This window comes from Peromyscus californicus, unplaced genomic scaffold (genome assembly GCF_007827085.1).
Source record: "Peromyscus californicus insignis strain IS unplaced genomic scaffold, ASM782708v3 Scaffold_5__1_contigs__length_169319896, whole genome shotgun sequence".
NCBI lineage: Eukaryota > Metazoa > Chordata > Mammalia > Rodentia > Cricetidae > Peromyscus > Peromyscus californicus.
The window spans coordinates 63,586,158-63,606,505 of NW_026294573.1; positions in this window are offsets into that span (position 1 = coordinate 63,586,158).

Genomic DNA, 20,348 nt, shown 5'->3' on the forward strand with positions numbered 1-20,348 from the left:
AGATGAAGAAAAAATGAAAACCAACTTGATAGCATATAAAGACAAACGTTGGTGGGAAAATGTGCAAACTCCAGTGCAGACAGTCATGAGGGCATGACCAAGTAGAGAGGATACTTCATCAGGGGAAGGTTCTATTAAGGCTGGCCAGGGTGCAGCATGTAGCTGGCCCAACATGAATGAATATAGCTAGAGTCTGATGTCCAATATGAAACAACAAATAAACCATGGTGACTGGGTTTGGTACAAGGACATAGTTTTCTGGACTGACCTGAAGGAAAGGCCCCTTTCAGCCAGCTGCAGGTCTCCAGGTAGCCCTGGGGCAAAGCTGCCAGTCAGAATCTCTTATCTTCAGTTAAAATTCCTGTAAACATCACTTTGGGGCCAGCAATGATCACGTTCCTTTTTTGGGCATTATGCAAGACATTTTGTATACGTTATTGCTGACCATGACCAAGTGCCTGGCTTAGTTGTCATGACCAGCTATGATTATTTAGCTGTCATTATTCTTATTTTACAGGCAAGGAAACTTGGCTGCCAGAGACAGATAGGAAAGTCCTAAACTAAGATTCAGGCATGTTTGACCCCATGAGAAACCCCTTCCTTGGTAGGCAGATCATTCTTATTTATAACTCATATTCCAATAAGCCAGGAGCAAGCTGAGTCTGGGACTACCGCTCTAGAGGATTATTGTCCCTTACAGCATTCTTTCCTATCTGTTCACAGGAAATGGAGTTTGGACAATGAATGAAAATGAGGATATGACCGCTCCTAGGTATGGTCGAGGAGAAGGTTTTTATTGGAGGTACGAAGGAGAGCATAGGCAGAGGTGTCTGGAAAAGTGCAGATTGAGCATGACCAGCAGAATAGACCAGGCCATGGGAGTTGGGGGGTGGGGGGTGGGAGAGCAACAGAGGAAGAGAAGAGAGAAGGAAAAGGAGAGAGGGCAGACAGACAAACCCAGGTCCAGGAGTGGAGTCAAGAACGGAACCCAGAGAACCAAGAGAGCACATGGCCAAAATGCTTGGGGTTCTAAAGGAAAGAGAAGCTGGGGGAAGGGAAGGGAAGCTCAGAGGCTAGACAGGTTTAGGGTAGGGGGCAGGGGTGAGGAGTGCTGAGAGGAGCCAGGACTCTAACAGGTACTTGAAATGCTGAGAAAGACTGGAGGCACTGTTCTTAAGATATCTTAACAGAGTCCACTTTGATATGTTTTTTTCTCTTTTTGAAGATCATTTATTTATTCTTTGACAACTTTATACATGTTTAAAATGTATCATCATAACCACTCATTTATTTATTATTTTTTAAACTTTTAATTGATTCTTTGTGGATTTCACATCATGCATCCTGAACCCAATTTTCTCTCTGTCCCTTTGTATCCACCCTCTGCCCTTGCAAATAAAAGAAAATGTAAAAGAAAAGCCAAAAAACAAAAACAAACTAACTAAGAACAAAACCAAAAACCAAACAAAAATCGTGTAGAAGCTGTGTGTGGCCCAGTGAGTCTCACAGTGTATCCTTTAGTCCACATATCTTTACTTGCAAGTGTTCATTGCAATGAGTCATTGGTCTGGTTTGAGGCCTCTGACTTCTGCTGTCCTATCAATACTGTGCCCTCACTGGGACTCCTCTTGATTTTCCTGTTGTTGCCCTGTGTTATGGAGATCCTGCAGCTTTGGATCTACAGGTCTGGCCCCTTCACATGCTCCAGCAGATCATGGATGAGGTGAATGCTGGCTTGGGCTAATTCATAGCCCTGGTTCTGGGCCTGGGAGTAGCTAGGTTGGTCAGCCTGCCAGCTTCCCCTCACTGTCACCACCTAGGTGAGCTCTTCTGCATTGCCCTGGCTAACTCACCCAATGCAGCAGGCAGCAAGGAGCAGGGCCAGTTTTCCTGTTCTCCTGCCCTCGGCTTCAGCTCACCCGCACCTACAACACCAGGGCTAGCTCTACTGTTTTGCCCAGGTGAGGTACAGGACCTGCTCTCCTGAATGCTGCATTTGGTGAGGGGTACAGCCAGCTCTCATGCTCTCATGCTCCCAAGGCCAGCTTTCCCACCTGCCACAGGTGGCAAGAGGTTGGGGGAGGGCATCTTTCCTTCACCTATGCCACCGCGTGGTATGTGAGGGGGATTTGGGGTCAGTTTTCTTGCTCTCACACCTTCAGGGCTGGCTCACCTGTGCCCCTGCCAACAGGGTCAGCTCTACTTTGGTGCCCAGGTGAGGTGCAGGGCCTGCTCTCCTGAGTGCTACAGGCTGAGATGGCAGGGCCAGCTTTCCCACTCTCATGACCTCAGGGCCAGCTTTCTTGCATGCAGTAGGTGGCCAGGGACCAGGGACAAGGGACGAGGGAGGCATCTCTCCCTCGACCATGCTGCAGTGTGACAGACAGACAGTGGGGCTAGCTTTCCCACTCTCATGCCTTCAGGGCTGTCTCACCCACACCCCTGCCAATGGGATCAGCTCTACTGTGCTGCCCAGGTGAGGTGCAGGGCCCACTCTCCCAAGTGCTGAAGTTGGTGATGGGCAGGGCCAGTTCACCCTAGTACTACAGCCATTGAGGGGTGTAACCAACTCTGTTCAGTCCTATCTTTACTGATTTTGATGGTAACAGGAGCCATGGATATCAACACAGACCATGGCTGTGGCAGGGCCATGGACCTACTCATGGCCCTTGGCAGCAGCCCAGGCCTGGACAACACCATGGCCCTGGGTGGCAGTGCAGGCCGCTCAGATCTGTATGGCCCTGGCAGCAGCATGACCCTCAACATTAACATGGCCCAAAGGGGTACCCCTTGGTGGCAACATGGGCCATGGATATCAACACAGACCCCAGTTGTGGGTAGATCACAGATTCAGACATGGTCCTTGGTAGTAGCCTGGGCCCCAATGTCACCATAGCCCCAGTTGGCAGTGAAGGTCACTCAGATCAGCATGGACCCAGTGGCAGTGTGGCCTTTGAACACCAACACAGCCCCAGGAGGTGGCCCAGATCCTGGGCATCTGCATGGCCCTGGCTTCAGCAGGGCCACAGGCCCAGACATTGCCTGACTGTAGCTCAGGCCCATATGATGCCATGGCCCCAGGAGGCAGCACATGTCACTGAGGTCTGTATGGGCCCTGCAGTAGCATGGGCCTTGAACACCAACATGGCTACAGGTGGTGGCCCAGATCTTAGGCATCCATGTGGTCTTTGGTGGCAACATGGGTGATGGACATCAACACAGACCCAGACTGTGATAAGACAATGGACCCAGACATGGTCCTTGGCAGTAGCCCGGGACCAGACATCATCATGGGCCCTAGCTGGCCTTGCAGGTCACCCAGACTGGCATGGCCTCAGTGGCAGAGTGACCCTCAAATGCCAACATGTCCCCTGGTGGCAGCCCAGACCCTGGGCAAACACTCAGCCTTTGATGGTAACAGGAATCATGGACATCAACACAGATCACCATGGCTGCATCAGGGCCATGGACCAAGACATGGCCCTCGGCAGCAGCCTAGGCTCAGACATCACCATGGCCTGGGTGGCAAGCAGGTCACTCAAGTCAGCCCGTTCCTCACCACCCTCACCTCCTCAGATCTGCCTCTCTCCCCAGCACATGAACTGTTCTGCTTCTCTCTTCCTCCCATTTCCCCGCCCTGTACTCACTCACCATAATGGTGTCTGACCATAGTGGCTCATGGTTGATTCTACCCACCCAGGCCAAGTGGCCAGGAGTGGAGTCATGGCTACTTTGATATAATAATAGGCCCCTCAGTTAGCCATCTGTCCCAGGTTTCTTTGAGACCTAACAAACAACACTGCCTCTGACAGATGATCTAAAAGAATGATGTAGGAGGCTAAGAGATTGTTAAGACTTGCTACCCTTGAAAGATGACTAGAGTTTGATTTCCAGCACCACGTAGAGCAATTTACAACCACCAAAAGCTCTAGCTCCAGGGATTCCAATACCCTCTTTGGATCTCCATTGGCACTCAAATGGTTACACACACACACACACACACACACACACACACACACAGGGGGTGGGGGAGAGAGAATGAAAAGAAAATGAATCTTAAAAAAAGAAAAATAATGTAACATTTCCCATAGTTTGTAAAATATTCAGGCTTTACCAATAAGAAAATAAAATATGATTATGACAGTATTTGAATCTGACTTGTATTTAAAGGGTTTCTAAAGAAGGCACTGAAAATAAATATGTAATTGTATTTAGCTACCTAGAAGCCAAGACATCTAGGAGACCAATAGGTACATCCTACTACCACCTTAAAAGCTGTTATTTTCCTTTAACATAAAAAAGGGGGTGTTGGGGATCGAACCCAAGAGAAGTCCTCTGTGCATTCAAAAAAGCCTTTTGTTACAGAGTTACTCCCTAGCCCTTGAATTTAAGACTGTGCCTCCTTACATAGTTCAGGTTGACATTGAACTCACAGCGTAGCCCAGGCTGGCCTCAACTCACAATCTTCCTAGCTTAATTTTTCAAGAGCTGGCTTTTCAGCAAGGGCTGCCATACTTGGCTCCCTTTAACATTTTTTTTGTTTTGTTTTTTTTTTTTTTTTGGTTTTTCGAGACAGGGTTTCTCTGTGTAGCTTTGCGCCTTTCCTGGTACTCGCTTTGGAGACCAGGCTGGCCTCGAACTCACAGAGATCCGCCTGGCTCTGCCTCCCGAGTGCTGGGATTAAAGGCGTGCGCCACCACCGCCCGGCCCCCTTTAACATTTTTAATGAGGACATTGTTTGATTGGGTTATTTTGTTTTGTCTCGTTTTTTGTACCTGGGAGCTTTGGGGTTGGATACATAAGAGGCTTATGTTCTGGTTAAGGTCGCTGACTATCTTCCAAACAGTAGATGTGATTCATTCATCGTTTGAGGAATCTCCAAGGGCTTTTCATCAATACTCATTCACTCATTCACTTTTTATCTTGGCTGGAAAAGGGGGTGGAGCATTAGGAACACATTAAACTCACTCTATTATTTTCAAAGTATTTTTGGTTCTCCTAGATAGCTTCAGCTGTTAATTTGATACAGCCTAGAGTTATCTAAGTTATCTAGGTCTCAACTGGGGGTTGTGCCTCAATCCGACTGGCCTCTGGACATGCCTATGGGAGTAATTTCTTGATTGCTAATTGATGTAGGAAGACCCAGCCTACTGTGGAGAGTATCATCTCAGGGCAGGTAGTCCTGGGTACATAAGAAAAGTTTGATGAACACAAGCCTGAAGAAGCAGGTTGTAAGCAGTGTTCCCCTATGGTTTTTTTGTTTGTTTGTTTGTTTTTTGTTTTTTGAGACAGGGTTTCTCTGCGTAGCTTTGCGCCTTTCCTGGAACTCACTCTGTAGTCCAGGCTGGCCTCAAACTCACAGAGATCCGCCTGCCTCTGCCTCCCGAGTGCTGGGATTAAAGGCACGAGCCACCATTGCCCAGCCCCCTGTGGTTTTTGCTTCAAGCTCCTGTCCTGCATTCACTCACTGATAGACTGTTACCAGGAAGTGTAAGCCAAATAAGCCCTTTCCTCCCCAAGTTGGTTTTGGTAATGGTGTTTATCTCAACAGAAAGCAAACTAAGGTTAATAAAATGTAACCTTCCCACATAGGGTGGTATGCAAAAGAATTTTCTCTGAGGTTGGGGTGATGTGATTTTTGTCAACATAGTTATAATAAATATCCATGTGTCTGAGTTTTCTCTTGGTGCTAGAACAAATAACTATAAATTTAGGGGCTTAAAACAGACTTGTTATTTTACAATTCTGGAATTTAAAAAAATCTAATATGGTACCTATCAAGCCCAAATCAAGTCTTGGCAGGGCTGTGATCCATTATTGGAGTTTGAAGAAAGACTGCTTTCTCGCTTTTTCCACCTGCTGGGCTATGCACATTCTTAGGTTGGTATTGCTGCTCTCATTTTCAGTGAAAGCTCTATAGCATCTCTCTCACTGTTCCCCATGGCCACATCTTCCTCTGACTTTCTATCTTGATCCCCTCTTCCACTTTTAAGGGCCCCCGTGATCATCCAGATGATCCAAGGTTTATCCCAACCGAGGGAACGAAACTTATCACAAGTTTTAAGACCATTTGCAGAGTCCCTTCTGCATATGGTGGCATCCCAGATTCTAGGGGCTGGAGTGGGTTTGGGAACCATTATTCTCCTTGCTCTACTGGGTGTGGGAAGTGGTAGCGGGTAACAGAACAATTTGTAGAGAGGGGAATCATAACATGGGAAGGTTTTAAGGTAATGATGTCCAGCTTCCTCTCAGCATTTACTTGCTCTCTTTAGTGAGGGCCTGTGGATATTCCTGGATACCCCCCCCTTCTTAATTTTTCACATACCGACTCCAAGAGCTATGGCCCCTGCCAGGGTCACAGAGGACACAGGCTGTTCATGGGATGCTCGTCGATGAGGGAAGGAGCCCAGCGTTCGGTAGAGCAGTACTCTGTGGTGGGTCATTCCTGTAGATAATTTGCCTGCATGGTCTTAATGAACTGATGAATCGGGTACCTTTGCCCTCGTTCTACAGATGAGAAGAACGCTGGAGTGTTAAATAAGCTAACCAGGTTTCAGAAGGTCAGCAAGGGGGAGAGCTGCGATTCAAATTCCACTTAATCTGATTTAGAATCAACTTCTTCTCATACTTCCTTATATACTGTTCCTTAAAGGCCCAAGGCCACCTCACGAGTTCAAGCAGAAACTTAATTTCAACTCTGGTGCTTTTTACTACATGCTATACTAATGGTGTGATGAGAAAGGTTCAGATTACTGGTGTAGAATTGGACCACACAATGACAAAGGAAGTACACCAAATTGGAGTGCATTTCAGCTTGACACCTAAAGACAGTGTTTAACTCAGGACCTCACAGTTTCTGAAGCTAGGTGGACATATTTCTTATTTTTGAAGTCTATTTATTTCTAAACATCCAAACCTTTAAAAGCATTAAAAAAAATCTTATATTGTATTTGTTACTAATTGCAACCAGAATCAAATCTGGCTTGGTGGATATATTGTAGACCAAAGGGCTTGAGGAATGAATTTCTAGGCATTGAGCAGAAGCTGAAATAATATACTCAGAGGTCCCACAGCTAGGTTGAAATCAGGTTGACAAGACTATTAATTTACATGAGCTCAAAGAGCTGAAACCTCCGATTCTCAGAAGTGTCCACACTTTTGTTAGTGGCTGGGTAATTGAAGAGTCTATAGTGCAAAGAGAACAGTGATACTATGCGCACTCGCTTGCCACAGAAAAGTGTGTGCATGCACGCATGTGTGTGTTGAGGCTTATTGCATTTTTTCTTTTCTGTTTCCATTCATTCTTCCCTTGGGTGCCATTTCATGCTCAATGCACATGGCAGGAGCAAATAAACATAAAGCGTGCCACAAGCATGCCTGGGATTCATTAACTCTGGAGGTTAGTCCTGGTTCCTTGGGTAAGGCAGATTCACCCTGGCCACAGTTATTAGGAAGCCCTCGATGAGTGCACAGTTAGAGCCCAGTCTCTCCTCTGTACCCATGAACAGCACAGGTGGGTTTGGAAAGCTCACCATCGTAAGTGTCATAACTCAGCCCACAGGGGTGAGAAGGAGAGCCACCCTGGGAGACAAGGGCAAGAGACAGGATATCCAGAGTGAACAGAAGTCCAGTGGAAAAAACACAAAATTATGAAGTGTAGGTCCAGACACCCCATGTCCTGAGATGATTGACAGAAGCCTGGTGGGATTCTGCCTTCAATGTGCACCATGCAGCTCTGATGAACACGCCAAAGAACAGGGACTAGGCAGCAAGGCTATGCCAAGCTAGGCCTTGGTGCAGCCCGAATCTTATATTCTGAACTACATTTTCCCAGCCAGCAATCCTGAGATTTCTACTCACGTCTTTTCATTATGAACTCAACAGTAAATGAAGCTTGGGCTCAGCTTGCCTCATAAACAGTCACAAATTCTTTGACACACTTCCTCACTGCGATGGGTTCTGTGGTTGTTTGGCCTCATATATATGACTGAAGTGAAGAGAGGCCAGTTTCTAGGGCCAGTTCTTAAGAGGGGAGTAGCTTTCACTTGCCGGCTCTTGGGATCCAGCCACCCAAGCCCAGACTGTCTCCAAAAGAGGCACATTTGGAGAGAAATGGAGGTCCCTGGCTGGTGGCCACACTGAACAAACTCCTAGACAATGTGAGGAGGACGGTGTGGAAGTGTGCAGGGAGCTTCCCTAGAAGATACACATCTATCAAGCGTGAATGCTTTCCTCTGAGCCCCACCAAACTGGAAGATTCACCAGGGCAATAAAAGACGGTGCTTGTAGGTCACTAAATTAGAGGGACTTCATTGTGCAGTGACAAAGGCAGCCAGAGTGGTAGAGCTTGGCCTGGTAGGGATGGCAACTAAACATTTTAGTGCCACCCCCAGTGGACGTTAATATTCAGTTGTCAGAATGTTTGCTCCATGAAGCCTTGAGATCTTATTGGAAGCACTGCAGGCAGTCATTATCAGCAGATGAGAGAGAGCATGTAAAATGAAACCATTTGCTACCTCCTAACTAAGCGGGGAGTAGTTGAGGAGGGTGGTTCGGATAGTAGACATGACAGTAGACATGCTGACCTCTGAACTCAAGAGTTCTGGTCACCCTGCACTCTAGGGGGCTAGGGTGACACTTTGGCGGGACCTCAGCTTCTCCCAGTGATTGCCAGTGGAGGCTTAGTACCCAGTGTGCTGCTACTGGGAGGTGGTAGAATTTTTGGTGGAGTCTACTGGGAGGACTTTAGATCCATTCTCTTCTCTCTCGTATCCTGGTGGTGCAGCAGGTGGTTTTTGTTGCCTTACGCAAAGCAGTGGGGCCAAGGGATTGCGGTTCAAAACCTCCAAAGGTGAGGGTCGAAATAAACTCTTCTCTCTATAAGTTGATTTCCTCAAGAATTAGATTTCCTAATAGAGAGCTGATTGATATTGGATGACAAACTCCATTGAGAAGCCTGCTTGGAATCTGAATTATGAAATCAGAAATCATCACCTTTGCTCCTTTGGTGGTTCCTTAAAGGTGGTCACTCTTGACTTATTGTAGGGTCCCTGAAGTCAGGGATGATGAGGTACCATTCTCCTCACTTTAACCTTGAAACTGGATAATGGATAGATGGATGGTCATATCCAAGTGATCCTATTACCAGCTGTTGCCTGTGTTCCTGTCGGTCTGCTTGAGGGTTCCTACCCAAGTAATACCCCGTACAATGCCTGGCATATGTTGCTGTTGAACATACTTGTTGAATAGATGTGATCAAAGAACAAGGTTAGTCTTTTTAATTTATTCTCTTTATTCAGCTCCAGACACAGAGCATGGCACATCGTGGCTGCTAAACAAATACTCATTGGATTGATTTTAATGGCATTTATTTCCAAAATACTGGCTCGAAGAACAAGTGGAGCCTACCCTCTCCTTGAATGAAATTCTCCAAAAAATTTTTTAATTGAAAAAATATCAACTCCAAACAGAAGCATAAAAGAACCAGAGTTCAAAGAAAGAATTATTCACAACTTCCAAGTACTTCCATCTACGGGTTTTAATGCAAGTCATTCTGCATTTGAGAATGCTGTAGTAATTACAGGCAAGCTAATATCGCGGCCATATGGCTTGAAAGCAGGTCTGACTTCTGAAAGCCTCTGCCGGCAGTTTTATTTTCTGTTGTGCTTCTCTGCACACCATGTCCTGGCCCCGTGCCTGCCTTTGTCCCTTTTTTCTCTATCTTCTTTTTTTTCAGCTCCACCTTCTTCCTCTCCCACCCCATTCTCCCTCACAGGTCCCTCTCTTCCTCCCTTGAGCCACACATTTTGAAGCTATTCTTATGAAACATTCAGTGGATCTGAGAAGCAATTGCAGAGCTCAGAGGAGGTCATGGCATACCTCCATCTGATCCTGTGCAAGAAAGGAAACCAAGGATGCTCTGACCTTCTGTGAGCTGACCAGGCTACTCCCCCACCCCAAGTGTGGTCACATGATTGAAAGAAAAATAATCCAATTAATCTCTCTGCTACTGGATCACCCTAGCGCCACACTTTAGACCTGGCTACACAAAGAATAACCTGGGGAGCTATTTAAAAAGTACTGATGCCCGACCTCCTCCACCTGAGATTAGATACTGAATGAATTGTTTGAAGTAGAGTCTGGACATCATTGCCTGTAATATTCTCTTGATAGTTCTAATAGGGTGCCAAGGTTGAGAACCTGCTCTAGGTTCTTAGTCTGGGATAAATAAAAATAAAACCTATACTTTCTCCTCTTGCCTCCCTGTTACACTTGGAAATTAGATACTACAAGTAGTTATCAGAAAAGCAATAGCAGTTGCAAGATGCACTCACCCACATGCAACTATTTAATCAAAACAACTACAAATCTGCTTAGCTCAAAACATACTCGTGAATGATCCAATAGTCTTAGGAAAATTCTAGGAAGTGAGCTGGGCTGCCATGAATGGTTTTCTTTAATAAATGGAAGCTTAGATGGTAGGATGTTTGAGTCCATGTGCTTCCTCTCAGGCTAGTGCTCTTGCTAAGTTTCTAAGGTCCAGGAGTCAAGACTTCTCTAGTCTGCCCTGAATTCACACTACAAGGATAATTGCCTTGGGAGTGAAAGGAAAAGTGCTAGCTGGTCTCTCCTGCCATTGTTCTCCTTCCGTAGAATGGAAGTGCCTGCAGGCTTTCTTTAGCAAATTAGTTGATGAGATTAGCTAATGATCTCTCTGGAAGGTCAAAGAGCCTAAGGCAACACTGAAAGGGGCCAAGGCCAGAACTGGTAAGGAAGCACCCGCTGTGCAGTCAGACACAGTTGACAGTGCAGCCCGGGGACAGAAGGAGCCTAGAGTGTGACAGGGTACAGTGGGGGTTGCGCTTTGCTTTCTGACTTAAGGGCAAGTGGTGAGAAATGGCTGGGGTGTGTATGAAGGAAATAGCTACTGACTGGTAGTGAACAGCAAAACAAAGCCAGTTCAGTGCACAAGACCAGAGACCCCCTACAATCAGCCTGCTAGAGTATGTATTGTAGCCAGCTAGCCTCAGTATTCTTACCTGTAAAATAAGGATAATCCTACCCTTTCTGGACATGCCATGTAGTTATTATACTAAGGCTCACACTGAGGGGTGTGTGTGGAAAGTCAGAGTGCTCTACCCTTGTAACATCTTTATTGAAAGAGCAGCATGGTTATTTGAAAGACTGGTGGGCAGAGGGATGAAAAGGCCTGGTATCCTGTCCCACTTCCGTCTCTTGTTTGCCATAGACAAATTACTCCACTACTTCCTTTTCTGTGACATGGGACAATAGTCCCAATACTATCCTGGGAGATAGGAAGTATCATTGGCAAAACTTATGAGGGAAGTATAGCACTATTAATTGCTCTCTCTCTCTCTCTCTCTCTCTCTCTCTCTCTCTCTGTGTGTGTGTGTGTGTGTGTGTGTGTGTGTGTGTGTGTGATATTAGGATGACAAATCACATACTTCCCAGAGTCACCTTTTTTATTCAATATTTGAGCTTTTAGATGACCACCAGAGTGACTGTGTTGTGGAATATTAGTTTAAGATGTGTTACATTCATTCATGCAATGGAATATTTGTTTAAGGATGCAAAGATGTGTTGCATTCTTTTATTTTGCATTTGTTTAACTCTGTAAAGCTCTGTTACTTTGCCTGCCTGAAATACCTGATTAGTCTAATAAAGAGCCGAACAGCCAATAGCAAGGCAGGAGAGGGACAGGTGGACCTGATAGGTAGAGTGGGTAAATAGGAGGAGAAATCTAGGCTCGGGAAAGAATGGAGAGTGAGAAAAGGAGGAGAGGAGGAGGCCAGGGGCCATCCACCCAGTCACACATCCAGCCACAGAGTAAGAAGGAAAGAAAGATATATAGAATGAAGAAAGGGGAAACATTTAATGAAGAGAATGCAAATTTCCTGTACCCTTTCTTTGTTGGAGGAAGCCATCACTAACATTTTGGCCAACTTTCCTTGGTGCTTTCTTTTAGCCTGTTTGTGTTTACTTCGCAGAGAGGGGAAAGAACATCTCAACGAGATTTGATGGGCTCATGTACTTCTTTGAGAAGGAGTACTGAAGGAAAAAAGAAGGATAAGGGGTGGGAGAAATCTGAGGAAACTTTCTGGGAGGAACATCAAAGTGTACAAGAGGTGTGGGAGAGAGAACAGAGAGGACTTTTTCAGATAAGTGTAGCCCTCAAGGTTTTCCCAACAGTTGGTGGTGGCTCTTGCTGGCTTTCAGTGCTGGACAAAAGAAGGTATGTCTTTCCTTTCATCCTGTCTTCTCTACTGTGCTAAGCCCACAGAGATAAGGCCTGCCCTCCCTGTCTGGTGGAAGCAAACACTGCAGCCAGCTGGCGCCTTCATATTTTGAGCAGCTCATTAAAGGCGTCCCAGTGATCTAATTAATCGAGGTGAGAGCTGTGTTTCCAGGAATCAAGCCATGAAGCTTGTACAGATGCTATAATTCAGGCAGACAAAGATGATAATACTTCATTTATGGTTAAGATTGCTACAGAGAAGCACTGAGCTGTGTGAGACCCATATAGTCAATTTGCTTAGGTCAAAGATTATTAAAAAACGTGGGTACAGTCCCAGATTCAGCTATCTATCTATCTATCTATCTATCTATCTATCTATCTATCTATCTATCTATCTTATATTTATCTACTTATCTACCTACCTATCTCTCTGACATGTGGATACAACAATGTTGAACTTGTACTTCAGCATAGGAAGTCATTAAGTGAGGTCAATTGGCTGCCCCTCCATTCAGGAACATGAACTTGTGTTGAGTACATGTCAGTGAGGTGTGCATAGTACCAATATTCTTATGGCTTAATTATTTCTAAGACCTTTGCTGTAGAGGTTAGAGTTCTTCTATTCCTTAAGGATTAGTGCTCAGGTGACAGATAAGTTCCATCTCCTTTGACAGAGTAGATAGCATAGTAATGGTTCCTGAAAAAGGTTCTAGGGTTCATTAGGAAAGACCCACCTTGATTGGCAACATCTGTATGTGCACTAGATGGGCTTCTTGTCCTCTGTGGTCTAAAGGTTAAACACTAAATGTAAAGATGTAAGTTTTCTTTTTTGAGTTTTTAAGGAAGATTTCCACATGTTCTGTTCCTTGAGTATAGAACCAGGAAGAGGCTCTCTGTATATGACTCTGCTAGACTTATTTCTTGGTTTCATGAACTTAGTATTGGTAGTCAGTTTAGCTGGTTCCCCAGACCATCCTCATTTTCTATTAGGTATAATTATCCCTACCACCATTACAGTAATAAATAACAGTTGGTATTGATTATTCAGTACTTCCTATAATGTGTGTCAGATGGATGCTCTCATTTCATGCTTATGAAAACCCACACGGTATTACTGTCCTCAGATTACAGGTGTGGAAATGGAGACTCAGAGAATTAAATAACGTGCTCGTGGTCCACAGCTAATGCTTATTGAACACTATCTGTACTGTCCTAAGCATTGACTTTAACTGCTTCATTTGATTTTAAAGCAACTGTGTTAAGTAGATACTAATTATTCACAATTATTTCATGAAAAAACTGAAGCTCAAAGAAGTTAATCAAACTCACTTGAGGTCAGAGAGCTCATATGACTCATGGGCAGACAGGCTGACCCCAGGGTCCAGTTTACTTCCTTGTTTTTTCCTTGAGTTCAGGACTGACAGATCTGAGCCTGTGCTCCACTATATTAGTCAGAGTTCTCTAGAGTAACAGAATTTATAGAATGAATCTATCTATCTATCTATCTATCTATCTATCTATCTATCTATCTATCTACTATCTCTCTATCTATCTATCTATCTATCTATCTATCTATCTATCTATCTATCTATCTATCTGCCTGTCTACCTACCTACCTACCTACCTACCTACCTACCTATCTGTATAAAGGGAATTTATTAGAATCATTTACAGGCTGTGGTCCAGCTAGTCAAAAAATGGCTGCCTCTGTTCAGTTCATGAGGCTGGATGTCTTCAGTATGTGCCAGAATCCCAAAGAAGTAGGCGGTAACACCAGTGAAGGAATGGACTTTCTATTGAGAAATTAAAGGTGTGCCTTCCCATCTTGAAGATCCAGATTAGAAGTGGATCTTCCCACTTCAAATTAAGCAAAAATCCTTCAGAGGTATGCTCCTTTATTTTTGGGTTTTAGTTCATTTCAGATGTAGCCAAGTTGGAAACCAAAAATATCTATCATATCCATCCATTGTGCTCCATGGCAGGCTGTAGTTCTAACCTTCAAAGCTTCTGGGAGGAAGACACCAGGTGAAGAGAAAGTCGTGAGTTCAATTCCAGAGGAAGCGACAGATTAGAGGGTCTTATTGTCTGTGAGGCTTTGTAATAGTTCCACCATGTGCATGCCTTGGAGAAACAGATATTAGCAAGCTAGTTGCATATAGTTGGCAGAATATCAATTCTCAGAATTCAACTTGAGAGAGTCAGCAAAATGCTCCTCTCTGTATAGAATGTATGTGTCCCCTCAAATTCATATGTGTAGCCCAAGTCTCTAGTGTAATAGCATTTGGAGATGAGGCCTTTTAGAGATAATTTGGCCAGGAGGCTAGAGTCACATGGATGGGATTAGTGTTCTTAGAAGAGAAACAAGAGCCTATTTTCTCTTTCTTTGCTCTCATGTGAGGGCACAGCAAGAAGATGGTTATCTGAAAATCAGCAAGAGCATGCTCAACAGACACTGGTTCTGCTGGAACCAGACCTTCTGTTTCCTGGGCCTTTGAGAAATAGATTCCTGCCCTTGAAGTCTTCGACATTGTGTGCCTGCTACAGCAGCTCAAGCTCGCTACAATATGTTCTCTTGTTTTAGGGATTTTCATCAGTTCCTGTTAAGGCTGTGAAGTGAGAAGGAGATCCGCCTGCCTCTGCCTCCCGAGTGCTGGGATTAAAGGCGTGCACCACCACCGCCCGGCCAGAGAAGGAAATATTCTTGATCTGTAACTATGGATGTGACATTATGGGTTTGATGAATGATCCTCCAATGGTTTCTGATACTTGCCACATGTGGAAGCTGCAGCCACAACCCAACAAGCAACTGCTTAGAATACTCCATCTCAATTTAGGAATCAGACTCCATAAAGAGGCTGTTTACCAAGATTACACAGGTAACTGGTGTGAGAGCTGGGACCAGAATGTAGGTATTCTGTCTACTTTGTTGTTCTTTGTGTTATTTGCATGTGGATCGATAGGTGGAATGAATCAATAAATGTTTACTAACTGTTTAGTAGGTCTCTACATAACATTTTGTATATAATAACTGAATTCTTATAGGCATACTGCAAAATCTAATTACTATTATGAATGAAGAAACTAAGGCTCACCAAAGTTAGACAACGTTCTCAAGTTTGTACAACAAATCAAACCCATGTTCTTAGTGGTTCTGTGGCCTCTTGGTTCTCTACAGTGGTTTCCCAAAAGGCTGTAACTGAACAGTTGATGGTAATAAGGAGGAAGTCAGGGAGTTCCTATAACAAAACACTAAGACTTGGAGATTTATGATCAGCAGAGAATTACTTATTTCTTATTGTTCTGGAGGCTGGGAAATTCAAAATCAAGGTGCTGACTGATTTGGTGTCTGCTGAGTGGTCTCTTCCAGGCCTTTTCTTCGGGGACACCAATTTTGTTCTTGGAGGCTTTGTACCCATGACCAATTACTCTCCCAAAGGATCTCTCTTCCAATACTGTCATTTTGGAGGTGACAGTTTCAGCATATGTTTATTGATGTTCCTCAAATTATAATGAGATGATGCCTTGATCCACTGGCAGTTGAAAATACCACAAGCATTTAATGCACTGAGTCTACTCCACAAACATCATAGTTTAGCAACACAGTGTACTAGAGAATGGACTATATATCCTTGTAATCATGGGGCTGACTGGAGTTGAGGCTCATGGCTGCTGTCCAGCATTATGAGACAGTATCACAACGTATAATGCTGGCATGGAAAAGGATCACAATTTGAAGTTTAAAACATGGTTTCTACTGAATGTGTATAAATCTTAACATCACAAAGTGGGAAAATCATAAGTTGAACCATTGTGAGTTGGTGACCATCTGTACCTAGCAGACAGACATCCAGACCATAGCAGCAGGAGAAGCAGTGCTGGAATGTATGTGCTCACAATCCCTGATGAGATGGGGTTTGCTGAAAAGAAAATGATCTGCTGATCCACCAATGGATAGAGATGTCATACATGCTCTCCACAGGGGTGAATGTTTGTAGAAATTTCTTAATTTTTATGCCATTGCTGATAACTATTTTTACTGCAGAATCTCTGCAGATTTAATATCTGAATGTTAGTTTAGGTACTTTTTATGTTCAAGAAATGCATTGTCTCCAACGCTATTTTTGTGGAAGGGATCTCATTTTACAATAATGAGGCATATTATAATGGTCAAATAGCCCAGAAAACAATACAGGACAACTGTGTTCTCTGGAAGTTAGGGAGGGCTCTGGTGTGTTTATTCACTTTGTATGGCCAAGCTTCTCTCAGCAGCTGTGTTTGGGGGATCAAGTGTGTGGCAGGCTCAACTGGGACTGGCACACATATAGGAAGCATTCATGGGTTTTGGTGGTTCATCTTCCTCATCAACTTGACTGGATTTGGAATCACATAGGAGACACACCTCTGAACATGTCTGTGAGTGAGAGTGAGGGGGGAGACTCAACCTGAATGTGGGTTGGTACTATCCACAGCATGAAGTCATAGACCAGTTCAAAGGGGAAAAGGGGAAACCGCCTAAGGACTGTCTTTCTTCTTTCTCTGATTTCTGGCCAGGGATGCACAGTGACCAGCCCCTTCACACTTCAGCTGCTCTGATCGTGGATGCAAAGTGACCTGCTGTCTCACACTGTATCTTCCCCAGCAAGGTAGACCATACTCTCAAATCATGAGCCAAAATTAAACCTTCCTTCCCGAAGTTGCTTTTGTCAGGTAATTTTTTTTCGCAGCAATGAGAAAAGTCAACTAATACAGGCTTACCAGCCAGGATAGAATCTAAGGTGTGCTTGTAAATGCCATGTTTAGTTACACAGGTAGGTGGTGCAGTTGATGTGGGGAGCCGCTGATAGGTTCCTTAGCACACAGATAAGGCAGGTACACCAATGCATGCTGTATAGTTGTTACTGGTTAATGGTGTTAGAGATTGAGCCCTGACTTGCACTTACTGTGGAGGTACCCCACCTCTGAGCTGAGCTGCATCTACCTCAGTCAGCTACTTGCCCCTTCCTGATTTCAGTGTTATTGAACTTTGTGGGTTTTATTTTTTTACATTTACTTTTAAAAATTTCAGACTGATGGGTATTTGCCTGTGTCTTTCTGTGGGCTATCTTTTACTATTGTAGGCTTCCTGTTATATCAATACAACTCACTGAGATGTATTTATTTTATTGTTTCCTGAGCCCATCACATGTGCTGAGTGGTTCATAAAATTAAAGTGAACTTTCTTCCTGACTGAATGCTTATACATTCACAGTGAACTTCCTTTTTAGAAAAGCCAATATGAATAATTCCTGAACTGCAAAAACAGGTGCTCAAGTATTGAATTGTTTTCCAAAAGAGCTATCTTGAAGAGTATGCATTATGTTATGGAACTGAAACTATTTGCCATACTAAAATTACAAACACACACACACACACACACACACACACACACACACACACATACACACAGTCATGAACACATATATACCATACACATACATCACATCTATGTACACATATACACATCACATGCACACCAACACACACATACACACACACACACACACACACACACACACACACACACACACACTCATGAACACATATATACCATACACATACATCACATCTATGTACACATATACACATCACATGCACACCAACACACACACACACACACACACACACACACACACACACACACACTCATGAACACATATATACCATACACATACATCACATCTATGTACACATATACACATCACATGCACACCAACACACACATACACACACACACACACACACACACACACACACACACACACACACACGCCCAATACTTGACATTGTAGGAGTTCAGTAAATAGCTGGTAATGTCATGGGTGGGTCTATCTCTGACCCAGTATCTCTAACAGATACATAAGTTCTTGAGTTAATATTTGCGAAATGAATGATTCCATCTTTGAGCAGCAGACTTATTTTCTCAGATATTGATTAGATATCTCTGCTTTAATAGCCTGTAGCAACCTCAAAATTGTATTATCGGGGCCTAATCTATAATCACAGCTTGATAAACTAATTTTCTATTTTCCTTGTTACAAAATTAAATTAGGGACCAGAGAGATAGCTTGGCAGGTGAAAGCACTTGCTGCACAAGCCTGATGACCCTAGTTCGGATCCCCAGAGCGCATGTAAAAGCTGGACGTGGTGGTGCATGCCTATCATTCCAACACTCCAATGATAGATGGGAGGGGGAGATGGAAGAATTCCCTACAAGCTTGAGGGGCCAGATGGTCTGGAGCACTCAGTACAGCAACAAAAAAAGATGAAAGCAAAGGTTCACCCAAAGTTGTCTTTTAACCTCCTCACACCCAAACATGTACACATGCATGTGAGCACATACCATATACACACAAACACATATATAAATATTTTTAAAAATCAAAACACTCTCATGATTATTAGTTATATTTCTCATTTCTGTGATCAAACACTTGAGAGAAGCAACTCAAGGGATAAAGTGCTTATTTTGACCTACCGTTATAGAGGTTTCCATCCTTCTTGATGGGGGAGGACACTGTTATTGGGGCTTCCATGCTTCTTGATGGGGGAGGACACCGTTATAGAAGCTTCCATCCTTCTTGATGGGGAAGGACACTGTTATAGGGGCTTCCATCCTTCTTGATGGGGGAGGAACTGTTATAGGGGCTTCCATCCTTCTTGATGGGGAAGGCCACTGTTATAGAGGTTTCCATCCTTCTTGATGGGGGAGGACACCGTTATAGGGGCTTCCATCCTTCTTGATGGGGAAGGACACCGTTATAGGGGCTTCCATCCTTCTTGATGGGGGAGGACACCATTATAGGGGCTTCCATCCTTCTTGATGGGGGAGGACACCGTTATAGGGGCTTCCATCCTTCTTGATGGGGAAGGACAGTGTTATAGAGGCTTCCATCCTTCTTGATGGGGGAGGACACCATTATAGGGACTTCCATCCTTCTTGATGGGTGAGAAATGGTGGCAGATGGTTCCATGGTGGCAAGAGCTCTGATAGATGCCTGGTCACAACAACATGGATTAGGAGGCAGAGAAGCAGGAAAGGAAAGTGGGCCAGGGTACCTAGCTGAAGACCTGTCCTAGTGACTCACTTCCTTCAGCTAGGCCCCACCTCTGGAAGGAGGTGTGGAGGCTCAACAACCTGCCAAAATAATGTCCTCTTCTGGGTCCACGTGTCCAAACACATGAATTTATGGGGGGCATTTTACATTTAACACACAAAACACAGAACTAAAATTCTTCCAACGGGGATGCATGATTTAGGATGTGAAGTTCTCTGTGACCCTGGCATCTGGTGCGACCTCCTCTCAAGGTTTACATACAGCATTTCAAACATTTGTGACACAAACGTTAATACATATAACCCTTTCAAAATGCAGTAGGAGTAAATATGATGGCTCTCAAAACCACAGTTTTTAAAATAAGAAATTGAACTTCCCTGTGTTAGGTGGACTTAAAAGCCCATCACTGCTCTGTCGTAAGGAAAATAAGGATGGTTCCAAGAGAATTCATATCGTTATTCTGTAATATCTTTGGTTTCTATAGGAAGCCTCCCCATCATGATTTCTCCTTTCATTTGAAAAGGGAAAATCCCAACACAAAGATGTGGTAGGATATTAGTTTTTCTTTTACACCTAAGGAGAACCACATGCTTGTATCACACTTCCATTTCGCTTTGGAGGCAGAATGATTTGCCACATGGAGCTCACGCGGAACACCAATGTTCAGCATGGGTGGCCTTCTTGGGGTGTCACAGGCAGGGTTTAAGTCTGACGAGATCTCAGAGTTGACTGTGTGGGTTCTACAGGGGCAGGAGGCAGGGATGGGCGGGTCCTCTGCCTGGCCTGGGGGTGAGGGCCATCTGGACTCCTTTGTCCCTCACAGCTGGCTTCAGGACCTCCTTCCTTCTGTTCCTGGTACTGAAATGATCATCCAAGCTTTTACTTGTTCTCATTCCCCTTGTAAACACTCATTTTAGTGTCTGTCCAGCGCTTTTCAAAGGCATGTGTTTGAACCCTAATTTATCCCTTCCTCCCTTGCAAAGCAAGGTCACCCATCC